This window comes from Kogia breviceps, chromosome 11 (assembly GCF_026419965.1).
Source record: "Kogia breviceps isolate mKogBre1 chromosome 11, mKogBre1 haplotype 1, whole genome shotgun sequence".
Classification (NCBI taxonomy): Eukaryota; Metazoa; Chordata; class Mammalia; order Artiodactyla; family Physeteridae; genus Kogia; species Kogia breviceps.
Window position 1 is genome coordinate 36,158,923 of NC_081320.1, and position 8,127 is coordinate 36,167,049.

At 47.5% G+C, this 8,127-nt stretch overlaps 1 pseudogene; it reads left to right on the plus strand.

Annotated features, from left to right (window-relative positions):
• Positions 1-2,136: 2,136 nt before the first annotated feature.
• Positions 2,137-2,245, plus strand: LOC131765997 (5S ribosomal RNA; annotated as a pseudogene).
• The last annotated feature ends 5,882 nt before the right edge of the window (positions 2,246-8,127 follow it).

The window sequence follows — 8,127 nt, forward strand, 5'->3', positions numbered from 1 at the left end:
TTCAGTCCCTGAGTTGTCGACTCCAGGGCACCCACTGGAGTGGAATCCTGCAGTGTTTGCTCACGGGTCATTTTGGAAGAGCTGACTTTCAGTCTGAAGCTCTGCCTGTTTGCATCTGAAGAATTTGCATTTAAGGAGAGGGTGTATGAGGAAGGGGGTGTATGAGGGACAAAGGTGTCCGGGGTGCAGATGAGCCAGGACCTGACCAGCTGCCTTTTGGGTCCTCTGGTCCCATCTCTTGGTCTGTGCCTCATCTGCATCATCACTGCCCCCACTGGCACCGCTGGGCTGTTGTTGTCTGAGTGAGATTCCCCTGGTGCCCTTGCTCTCCTCCCCTCCTCCTGCTGGTTGGGGCGGGAACTGCTTGCTCTGTGGTCTCTACTCCTGAGGCACGAAGGACCCTGTAGCATGGACCTGAAGAGTGTGGGGTGTGGTCCCAGGAGCATGGGGCCCACATAGGACACAACATCAGGGCGTGACAAGTGCTAGGGCTGCCTCATCACTGACAGAGAATGTTGCCAAGATCCTGCTTGGGAGGGCATGGTGGGTGGCGTGGCACCCTAGAGGCCCCATTCCTATCCTGGAGCTTGCAAAGTGCATCCCCATGGGCTCCAGATTCACTCCATATCTCAGCCATATCACTCTGTCCAGTCTTGAACTCACAAAAACGAGCTCCCTTGTCCACAACATAGGCCTGGTCCTGTTGGTATTAGGATTCTTTAATTTAGGCGTCCTGGGATAGCAGCTCTTTTTAGGCCTGAGAAGGAACAGCTCAGGAGCATACAACAATTTCAGATGAAACTAATATTCAACGACTATCTCTAACTACTCGGTTGTTGACTTCTATCAGTATTTATTCTCCTGGTTTTAGCTCCGATGTGGGGATTACAGAGAAGTCAACATTTAAATCTTCATTATCTGTGTATTTGTAGCTTCAGTATCATTACTGACCCATAGTTTTTTATGGTTTGAAAGAGTTATTCATTTCATGTATCATGTAGAGGATTTACAATGATGATAGGGCAATTAAGATTACAATAATGGCTAGTAAATTGTTCACATTTTCTCTACCTGTGCATCTGTTGTATGTATATGAGTTAGTTTAGATGTCAATATTAGTGAAATAATATAGAGGACTAGAGAACTTATTTTAAAAATCACTATTAATGTGTGATGATGAAAATGTAAAAGTTCTTCCATAATCGGTGATGTTGTATCTTGAGAACCTAGATGAAATTTATATGCCATAGTGATATACAGGATTTTAGCCTATGATTTAACTTTGACCAATCTACATTACTTTTTACTTTTATCTCATTTATTGAGAAAGGCATAATTGTTACGGTGTTGGCTTGAAACTGGTTGAAAAGGACTTGAGTCCTTCCTTATTTTACACTTACATAGATAGGATTCTTGAAACATAGGATATGGTGGAGAGCATTTGTGTAACCATTCTAGGTTAGGAGTAGGAGTTTCCACTGCTAAGACTTCTTGTTTAGATGCAAATGCTTTTCAAAATATGAAGAGTATTAGCATTACTGCTGCTACTGAGATGAATGAGCCTAAAGACAAAATATTTCATGTTGTGTGTGCCTCAGGGCACACAGACTAATGTAGTGACATCCCTGAGAGGCCAAGAAAGTGCTGCAGGAAGTCATATTTACTACTACAAATATACTTGTGAAGTGAATTTTTGCTCATGCTGAGTTAACTGTAAAACCTGAGAATAGTGGGAATCCGTGTAGGAGCCTCCCATAATAGTGAAGACTGCTCCCATGGACATTAGGTCATGGAAGTGTGCTACTACATAGCATGTATCCTGGAGCACAATGTCTGGGGTTGAGTTGGCTAAGATGATTCCTGTCACGTCCCCGGACATGTTCCGGGGCCACATCCCTGTGAGAGACGAGCGGGATCTGGGGCGGGGCGCCAAGCGCCAAAGGGTTTGCTGGGTCCCTCCCGCCCTGGGCTGGGAGGTCGCCAACCCCTCCACCACCCCGCGGTACCCGAGACCTCCATTCCCCTGGCTGGGCGGGCAGCGGGGCCCTGCCGGGGCGGGCTGGCCGCGGGGCTGGCGGTAAGGCGCACGCGCCAGAGAAGCTGGGCCTCAAGAGGCAGCCCGCGGTCCCCAACCCTGCGTACGGCCATACCACCCTGAACGCGCCTGATCTCGGAAGCTAAGCAGGGTCGGGCTTGGTTAGTACTTGGATGGGAGACCACCTGAGAATACTGGGTGCTGTACGCTTTTTGCCTCCCGCCCCGCCTTCTCCTTTAGTCGCCCGGGGCTGAGGCCGCCTCCGCCCCGGCCGGGCACCGCTGCAGGCCCCCACCTCCTCAGGCCCCTCCCACCACAGCGCGCGCCAGAGGGGGCGCTCCCCGCCGGCCTGGCCGGGGCTAGGGCGGCCAGAAGGCGGCTCTGGAAGGCAGCGGCACACCAGACGCTCTGGCGGTGGCTGGCCCGGATCCAGACTCCGCCGCAGGGTCGGGGCTAAGATACACGCCCATGAGTGGAAGTGCCGTATGCGCTGTAGCTCTGTTTTTTAGATGTCTTAGGAAACACCATACACTTCTCCAGAGTGGCCGTTTGCAATTTACATCCCTTCCACCAGCATAACAAGGCTCCCTTTTCTCCATGGCTTATCCTGCATTTCTGGGTTTTACACTTTTTCACGATGGCCGTTTGACCGATGCGAAGTGAGACTTCTTTGTAGTACTGATGTGCATTGCCCGCTTGTTTCGTTGGCCAAAAAGGGCTTATGCGTTTTTTCCCTGAATATATTCAGGAAAAAACCGCATACGCCCTTTTGGGCCAACTGCATCATTGTTGAAATTCTGCCGCTTTTCAGGTGCTTTAAAGGCGACTCCAATCTACCTCTTGAAAACTGTTTCCTCCAATACTGCCTTGATCTCAAATCCTCTTCATTTCCTTACCTCAGTATATTTTTGGACAATTGTTATCATTTATAACACTGCAGGTTTGTGAATTGCAGTGCCCCTGAGCTCCATTTTTCAACTCGCCTTTTTGGAGTTGGCCGCAAAACCACAGGATTGCTTCAGGCCCTTTTCTGTTTCCAGGGGGCAGGCTGAGCCTTTGGTTAATTCTTCTTCCTGATTGGAAATTAGAGTGACATGTGCCTGTCCAAACACCTAGAGCTGGTCTCTCATTGGTTCCCCCTCTTCCCGTTCATCCTCTGGACAAATTGCAAACTGTACGAAACAGGAGGTTAAATAAAGGTGCTGATTCTCCAAGTGCGGAGATTGTTAATAAAGCGGCTGGAATGGCAAACCGGAGCACCAGGGATGAAAAATGAGATGTGTTTTAGAAACATTTCCCGATCACACAATGTACCATCCTATGAGTTTCCCATGCATGTTTTAGCTGTAGGAAGATTCCCTTGAACCTGGAGAGTTGGGACCCATGGAATGGGTACCACGCAGTATTACTTTAAAGGGTCTGCATTTGCTCACCCAACCTCACCAATCCTCTTGGCCCCAAGAGTGTCCAGCCTTATGTCTCATCCAGTTGTGTGTCTAGATGTGGTCAATCAGGGTTTCATCACAGCCCCTGAAAGAATTTTGTAAGAATGTTTCTCTCTCTCACTGTTTGTTTTTTTTAATTTTTATTTTTTTATAATTTATTTTTTAATGGGGTTCAGCTGATTTTCAATGCTGTGTTTATGCCGTTTTACACCCAGCTGATTCACTTACAGAGAGATATCAATAAATACTTTTTTTTTTTCGTTACGCAGGCCTCTCACTGTTGTGGCCTCTCCCGTAGCGGAGCACAGGCTCCGGACGCGCAGGCTCAGCGGCCATGGCTCACAGGCCCAGCCGCTCCATGTCATGTGGGATCTTCCCGGACCAGGGCACGAACCCATGTCCCCTGCATCGGCAGGCAGACTCTCAACCACTGCGCCACCAGGGAAGCCCAATAAATACTTTTTAAGATTCTTACTAGGCAGATGTATTCTTCTGCAGTGACTAGGATGTGTTGAGTCCAGTTCATTGAGCAATGAGTAGGTCATGTCTATTACATATTTGGTTTATGGAACGGTATCTGTGCTCACTTGAAACTCTCGTTTTATGCATCACCCCACCTCACCTTTCCCCTTAAGCAGCCATAAGTGTGTTTTCTAAATGTGTGACTCTGTGTTCTGTTTTGTAATTCAGTTCATGTGTAGCAATTTTTCGAAAACCCCAGTAAGTGATATGTTATCATAAGTTTCTTTTTCTGTCTGACTTATTTTACTTAACATCATCGTTCCTAAATATACTCATTATGCTGTTAGTAGCCTTATGATATTGATTTCATGGCTGAGTTATATTCCATTGTACATAAGTACCACAACTTGTTTACCCATTTTTCTCTTTCCTAGGATATTTTCAGTGTACCCAAGCCGAGGTCCTTGCAAACCAAGCAGCCCTAAACTTTGAGGTGCCCGTGTTCTGTCGATTTTTGGTTCTCTGAATATATACGCCAATGAGTGGAAGTGCCCTATGCATTGTAGTTCTGTTTTTTAGATGTTTTAGGAAACACCATACACTACTCCAGAGTGGCCGTTGGCAATTTACATCCCGCTCATCAGTGTCACAAGACTCCCTTTTCTCCATGGCCTGTCCTGCATTTCTGGTTTTTACACTTTTCCAGGATGGCCCTTTTGACAGATGGGAAGTGAGACTTCTTTGTAGTGCTGATTTGCATGTCCTGCTTGTTTGGTTGGCCAAAAAGAGTGTATGCATTTTTGCTAAATATATTTAGGAAAAATATATGTTTTGGCCAACTGCATCATTTGCGAAGTTCTGCCACTTTTCATGTGCTTTAAAGGCGACTCCAACGTACCTCTTGAAAACTTTTTCCTGAAATTTTGCCTTGCTTTAGAATCTTTTTTGTTGCCTTACCTCAGTGTATTTTTGGAAGATCGTTATCATTTATAACCCTGCAGGTTTGTGAATTGCAGTGCCCCTGAGCTCCATTTTTAAGTCCTCTTTTGGGAACTGGCCACAAAACCACAGGATTGCTACAGGCCCTATTGTGGTTCCAGGGGGCAGGCTGAGCCTTTGGTTAATTCTTCTTCCTGATTGGAAATTAGAATGGCATGTGCCTGTCCAAACACCTAGAGCTGGTCTCTCATTAGTTCCCCCTCTTCCCGTTCATCCTCCTTACAAATTCCTAACTGTACAAAACAGGAGGTTAAATGTGCTGATTCTTCAAGTGGGGAGCTTGTTAGAAAAAAGGCTGCAGGGGTGAAGCCGACTACCAGGAGCTGAGGAGATGACGTGTCATTTCCAAACTCTTCCCGATCAAACGGTGTACCATCTTCTGGGTGTCAGGCATGTTTTAGCTGTAGGTAGAGCCCCTTTCATGTAAGGAGAACACCAGGGATTTTTCCAAATCAGTGTCTCCCCGAACCCCAAATTGGGAAATTTTTAAGCTACGGGTACATGTATGATCATTAAGGGCCTTGGGCAGTAGGCAGAGTTCGAGCTTTAGATGATTGAAATCTTCAGGGCAGAAGAGCTCACCATCGACCTCCTTTAGGTTACATTTTATCTATCGTTGATAGATGATGTAGATATAGTTATGTATTCTTTTGCAGATTTTTTCCCCTTATAGGTTATTACACAATATTGAATGTTGTTCCCCGTGTTATACAGAAGTTCCTTGTTGACGATCTATTTTATACATCACAGTTTGTATGTGTTAATCCTAAACTCTTAATTTATCCCTCCTCCCGCGTTTCCCCTTTGGTAATAATACGTTCTAAGATTTTATACTTCTCAGATATGGGGGAGTTGAAGGAGAGGTATCATTTTCAATGGAAAAGCAATCAAAACAAGATTGAAGCTTCAGCCAAGATTATTAGATGTATTGTACATCGTTGGAAAGAAATCACGTCATTTCTCTAATGTTGACCTGACAGATAAGACAAAGCCCTCCACTGAACTTGCTTATAATAAAGTGATGGAAATATCAAATGGAAGTGTTAGAAACATCTTATTTTACACGAGCCTTACACACTGCTCTATGTTAATTACAGTTTGGCTCACACATCTGTTCATTGAAGGTACAATGTTCTCAATTTCTGTTACTGATCCTACAGAGTGGTCCCAACAAGGTTCCCCCTGCCCAGGGTCACTGGAGCCAAAAGAACGAGACTGAGTTTGCTTCAGAAGCAAAGGAAACTTTATATTTTGATCAGAGAATGGAGAGGTGAGAGCGTGCGCTCCCCCGTGGGCTGTGGGACAGGCTGCTGGGTAGGGATCCCGGCAGCGTCAGCGGGAGGGAGGGGGCAGAGCTCTCCACGGCCCGGGTTGGCTGGAGCTCAGGCTCTATGTCGCCGAGTCTGCACGTGGCCCTGAGAGCTGAGGTGTCGGCCCAGCCATTTTGCAGTAGGAAATCGGGTCTGAAGTGCCGGGTGTGGGACCTCTGCATGTGGAAACCTAGGAGCATGTGAAATTAGACAAAGCACAAAGGAAAAAAAAGGTTAGATTTTATTTTATTGCCCAGATTCTATTTTTATCTCCCAGGAATTTTTAGTGGGCTTTGCCGGCGACAAACCCCTCCTCTGCCTTTTGTCCCGTTCCTCATTCTTGGGGGGCTGAGGGTGCAGACGCCTCTTCTGTAACTGCTTCGTGCTGAGTTGGGAGTCCTCATACCTGTGGGGGAGGGGCAGAACTGCTCCCTGGCAGCCTCCAGGTGAGGTTGATTGTCCCCAGGCCTCCTCTCTCACTGCTTGTCTGCCTGAGCACCAGCATTGGAAGTGCTTAGATTCTAATGACTTTTAAGGGTCCAGGAAAGAGATGTGCAGAGTTGCTGGGGGGCGGCAGCTTTACCCCACCCCACATTTGTTTGGCCACCTTAGGCTGAGGGTTTCTGCCAGCCTAGATGCTCTGACCAGTAGTCTGCGCTTTCTTCAATTAGGCCCCTGAATTAACGTACAAACAGCACCAGGTGTCAGAGCCCTGCCTGCTCAACTCCCAGACAGTCCAGGGCCGGTGATGATCCAGGACCATGACGCCCACTGAGTCAACGGCCTTTTGAAGTAGCCAGGAGTCCAGCCGGTCTCATTGGCTGCCGTCACCGCGGTGTCTGTAGGCTTTTCTATGGTGACAGCGTTATTTACGGTTTCCCCGCCAAGCTTATTAGCTCCGCTCTGGGTGCAGTAAGTCCTGCAAGCAGTAGTCTGCTCTTTTGGGGCACACTCTTGTTGTTTTCTGAGAGAAGCTCCAGGTCAAGTGATGGTCACACGAGTCGTCATGGGGGTCTGTTGCCCCAGGTTGTCTCTCTGGAGGCTGGAGTTGGAGGGCCTCCTCACTCGAGGTCAGTGTGCCCACGGAGCAATCCCTGCAACTTCAGGGCCTGGTGGGTGGTTAGGATCACCACGTGGGGTCCTTTTCTCTTGGGAGGGACCTGGCCTTGCAGGCTGCTGATTTCCAGGTTTTTCGATACCCCCAGTATCCTGGCCGGATGAGGTGGCGGGCCAAGCCCTTGGTGACCATAGTTTCTCCTACCTGGAGGGCATTCTTGCGTTGTTCCATTTCAAGTGGTCCCAGTTTTTGCATTGATACTCCAAGGGCGATTCACCTTCGACTGGGAATGTAAAGGTCAAAAGGTTTAGTTAAATTAGGGAGTTCCAGGGCAAGGGTCTGAATTGACTGCTCTTTCCATTCTTCAATGGCCACTTCTGGATTCTATTCAAAAGGATCATCATTTTTTCCTTTCAGTGTTTCATATCGAGGCCCAGCTATTAGACTGAAGTTAGGATCCAGATGCAGTAAACCCTGGCCTCCCCAGGAACCCCTAAGCTGTCTTCTAGTTTTAGAAGGGGTACGGCTGCAAATGGCTTCTTCCCTTTCCTGGGATGGCCTTCTCTGACCTTCTGTGAGAGTGAAGCCCAGGCAGGTCACCTTAGTCTGTGATATTTAGCCTTTTTCTTGGACACCTTCTATCCTTTATTGGCTAAGTAGTTCAGAGACCTCCTTAGGGCTGGCGATCAGAATGTCATCTGCCTATTGAAGGAGGGTTCCCTTTTCCAGAGGTAGAATTTTAGGTCTTTAGCTAACGTTTCCCCAAAGATGGTGTGGGAATTTTTGAACCCTTGGGGCAGGACGCCTCAGCGGTATTGT